Below are 4,639 nucleotides of genomic sequence, written 5' to 3' on the forward strand. Positions count from 1 at the left end.
TGAGAGACACGCAAACTACAAATATACAGCAGCAGCAGCAGGCGTCGCCAGGGTTGGGAATGAACCCACGACCTCCTGCGTACCAGGCGAGGTAGTTAACATCTCCTAGCCACCGCGGCTCTCACAATGATGCACGAATCGTCGGGACACGAGCAGGAATCGCGCCGAGGGGAGGGTGGGAGACTCGTCAAGGGGCTCTCAGCCCGGTGTCGTGAGGGACGCTGCTACTGCTGATGGGCAGCTGGAGGCAGTCGCCCTCCAACAACAACAGAGGCCGGAGGAGCGACGCTCACAACAACGAGCGGAGCGCCGGGCGGATAAAACGCAGCCAGTTGGCACAGCAGTGGGTACAGATGGTGTGCATCTGCCAGTCATCTCAGGCAGGCAACCCATGGTACCAACTTGGTCTGCCCCGTGACCTGCCAGCAGAGCCTTCGACACTTCACGTGGCCTCGACGTGCACCTAGCCTGGCACAGCCGCCGTGGTGACATCCGTTACAGTGCATCGTCAGTTATCCTTAAAGCTCACGCCACGTGGACATCGTGGGCGCGTGTACAAAACAATTGATTCCGCCCGCGATTGGTCGGGACATTGTAGCGAAACGCTGCGGGGGGTGGGGGGGGACACAACAAACGAGGCAAGATACAAACACAACAAGTCGCAGCGGTCTGTATTTGATATTGCAGTCGTGAGCCCTGACGCGTTACGACCTCGAGGGAGTCGTTCGGTTCATTTGAATCGGTACCGTTGGGGGGGGGGGGGCAGAAGAGGCGGGGTTACAACAGACAGGGGCGGGGCCTCAGTGGAAGAGGGCGGGGCTATAAGACAAACGAGGCGGGGCTACAACCAGAGAGGCGGGGCTACAACCAGAGAGGCGGGGCTACAGTCGGAGGGGCGGGGCTACAACCAGAGAGGCGGGGCTACAGTCGGAGGGGCGGGGCTACAACCAGAGAGGCGGGGCTACAACCAGAGAGGCGGGGCTACAGTCGGAGGGGCGGGGGCTACAACCAGAGAGGCGGGGCTACAGTCGGAGGGGCGGGGCTACAACCAGAGAGGCGGGGCTACAACCAGAGAGGCGGGCTACAGTCGGAGGGGCGGGGCTACAACCAGAGAGGCGGGGCTACAGTCGGAGGGGCGGGTGCTACAACCAGAGAGGCGGGCTACAACCAGAGAGGCGGGGCTACAACCAGAGAGGCGGGGGCTACAACCAGAGAGGCGGGGCTACAGCCAGAGAGGCGGGGCTACAGTCGGAGGGGCGGGGCTACAACCAGAGAGGCGGGGCTACAACCAGAGAGGCGGGGCTACAGTCGGAGGGGCGGGGCTACAGTCGGAGGGGCGGGGCTACAGTCGGAGGGGCGGGGCCTACAACCAGAGAGGCGGGGCTACAACCAGAGAGGCGGGGCTACAACCAGAGAGGCGGGGCTACAACCAGAGAGGCGGGGCTACAACCAGAGAGGCGGGGCTACAGTCGGAGGGGCGGGGCTACAACAGAGAGGCGGGGCTACAACCAGAGAGGCCGGGGCTGAAGTCGGAGGGGCGGGGCTACAGTCGGAGGGGGCGGGGCTACAACCAGAGAGGCGGGGGCTACACAGAGAGAGGCGGGGCACAACCAGAGAGGCGGGGCTACAGCTAGGGGCGGGGCTACAGTCGGAGGGGGCGGGGCTATAAGGGCGGGGAGGGGGGCACTCATTGAACGAAAGGCAACAAGAAAGCGTTGCGGCTTTGAAAATAATATAAACAAGGTGCCGTTTCGGGCAATGGTCCTTGACATCATAACACAGAGGGCAAGAGGCAACATTGGATAGGATTTGGGGAGTGGAGACGCGCGAGTCTCTCTGTTGTGAAGCAGGGAGGGAGGAGGGGGGCTCTGCCCGAAACGTCGACAATTAAACTGCAAATAGTTATTTCTTTTTCAGGGCCGCACAGTTTTTATTGACGAAAGTGTAACGGGGGATTTTGAAGAGGCGGGCCGAGGGAGTGGGCGGTATACAGCCGAACGTGGGCGGAGTCGCCGGAAAACTAGGCGGGGGCCTACAAAGTGGGGTGGGGCCAGGATAAGGAGGCGGGGCCAGGGTAAGTAGGCGGGGCCAGGGTAAGGGGGCGGGGCCAGGGTAAGTAGGCGGGGCCAGGGTAAGTAGGCGGGGCCAGGGTAAGTAGGCGGGGCCAGGGTAAGGAGGCGGGGCCAGGATAAGGAGGCGGGGCCACGGTAAGTAGGCGGGGCCAGGGTAAGTAGGCGGGGCCAGGGTAAGGAGGCGGGGCCAGGATAAGGAGGCGGGGCCAGGGTAAGGAGGCGGGGCCAGGGTAAGGAGGCGGGGCCAGGATAAGTAGGCGGGGCCAGGATAAGGAGGCGGGGCCAGGGTAAGTAGGCGGGGCCAGGATAAGTAGGCGGGGCCAGGATAAGTAGGCGGGGCCAGGATAAGGAGGCGGGGTCAGGATAAGTAGGCGGGGCCAGGATAAGGAGGCGGGGCCAGGATAAGTAGGCGGGGCCAGGATAAGTAGGCGGGGCCAGGGTAAGGAGGCGGGGCCAGGATAAGTAGGCGGGGCCAGGGTAAGGAGGCGGGGCCAGGATAAGTAGGCGGGGCCAGGGTAAGGAGGCGGGCCAGGATAAGGAGGCGGGACCAGGGTATAGGCGGGGCCAGGATAAGGAGGCGGGGCCAGGATAAGTAGGCGGGGCCAGGATAAGTAGGCGGGGCCAGGGTAAGGAGGCGGGGCCAGGATAAGTAGGCGGGGCCAGGGTAAGGAGGCGGGGCCAGGATAAGTAGGCGGGGCCAGGGTAAGTAGGCGGGGCCAGGGTAAGTAGGCGGGGCCAGGATAAGGAGGCGGGGCCGTGCGAGCAGCAGAGGCAGAAGGCGGGAGACGCGAGGGCGGCGAGTGGCTTTGAGTCACCCAGCGGCGGCAGCGGCAGCAGCAGCAGCAGGAGGAGCCCTCGGCTGAACGGGACGAGCCGGGAGAGAGTGAGAGGAGGGAGGAGGAGGAGGCAGGGCCCGGCCCCGGGGCTCGCGGAGATGGAGGCGAGCGACGCGCTGTACATCACGGAGGGCGGCGAGATGCCCGCCGATATTGTGGAGCTGCACGAGATCGAGGTGGAGACGATCGCCGTGGAAGCCTTGGGCTCGGCGCTCATGGAGGTGGACGGCCACTCGCCGGGCATGATCGCCCTGCAGCCCATAGAGCAGCACGAGCACCACCTGCACCTGCAGCAGCAGGAGGTGATTCTGGTGCAGACGCGGGAGGAGCTCGTGGGCGACGACGATGACGGCGGCGGCCTCACCGTGTCGGCCTACGAGGACCACCACCAACAGCACCACATCCTCATCCCCGTGCCCGTGGACGAAGAGGAGGAGGAAGAGAGGACGACGAGGAGGAGGAGGAAGAGGACGACGAGGAGGACGACGAAGATGACGATGACGATCTTATCGAGAGGTCTCTGGCCGCAATGCAGCCCAACACAACCATCACCACCATCACCACCTCGTCCGTCCCGTCCACTGCGCTGGCGGCGGCCAGGGCGAGACCGTCGAAGAAGGGAGGTGGGAAGAAGGGGGGAGGAGGAGGTGGCTCGGTCAGGCGGGGTTACCAGCTGGAGGCCGGCGAGGTGCTGCCCGAAAGGCCGCCGCGCCGCTGGGCAGAAGAAAGTTCAGATCAAGACCCTGGAAGGGGAATTCTCGGTCACGATGTGGGCCTCAGGTGAGTTTCGCGTGGTTGGCCATCGACAACATTGTCATGTTGTGGGGAGTGTGAGCACCATTCGGTCACTTCTCGACAACGATGACCCTCGTCCGTCAGCATCACACAATCACTTCGTGTTATTGTCGAGTGTTGTGGACTGTGCTCACCACCACAGTCGATCAACAACAGGCCTCGTGGTGTTGTCTGGCGGGTCCATGTGGTGTTCATCATCATCATGTCTGGCTGTCTCGAGTTGTTTGACTTCTATCAGTCGTTTCCCATTTAAGTGAATAGATCACAATTCACTGAGAACGTCCATGCCTCACGTCTCGCCACCATCCACTCATGACTGCCGGACACGTTGAGTGGTCGAATGTTTATTTGCGGGTACATTGTGTTTACGTGTTACTGTAAACATTACAGTGTAAATGTGAAGTCAGCTTTATTGTGGGGTATAGTATTCGATCTAGACTGCATCCCATTATCTTGGGTCTTATTTTACAAAACGCATCTTTAAACTCGCAAGTCTTGCCAAACCATTACCACCCATCGTCCGATGTTGAACTAAAACGCAATTAATCTTAAGACCCACGGCGGCGTGGGACTTGCACGCCGCCAGGAGCCGGCCACACGAACGCCCCTTCCCGACGACCATTGAATGGGGGGAACGCGTTTGAACTTTAGACGATAAGACCGAGAGAGAGCAAACGAGCTCAGCCTCCGGCTGCTCGCGACAAACAACACAAACTCACAACGACGAAGCCGCGGCGAGGCGGACGAGCGGCGCTTCGCTCGTCGCAATTTCTACCCCGAGACTCGCGCGCGCGCGAAGCTTTCGGGGCGAGGAGGAGGAGGAGGGGGGAGAAAGCGAGAAAAAGCTTCGCGCGCCTCGAATACGATGCGTTCTCTTTCGTCTCCCCGCATAAATGTCGAGTGGTAATTGTTTTGTTGTCGTGGACGAGCGAGAGG

At 61.9% G+C, this 4,639-nt stretch overlaps 1 pseudogene; it reads left to right on the forward strand.

The window, feature by feature from the left end:
• Window positions 1–2,825: 2,825 nt before the first annotated feature.
• LOC133361735 (transcriptional repressor protein YY1-like) lies at window positions 2,826–3,688 on the forward strand (annotated as a pseudogene).
• Window positions 3,689–4,639: the final 951 nt, after the last annotated feature.

This window comes from Lethenteron reissneri, unplaced genomic scaffold, assembly GCF_015708825.2.
Source record: "Lethenteron reissneri isolate LAM-NWPU_2019-01 unplaced genomic scaffold, ASM1570882v1 scaffold_1211, whole genome shotgun sequence".
Lineage (NCBI taxonomy): Eukaryota > Metazoa > Chordata > Hyperoartia > Petromyzontiformes > Petromyzontidae > Lethenteron > Lethenteron reissneri.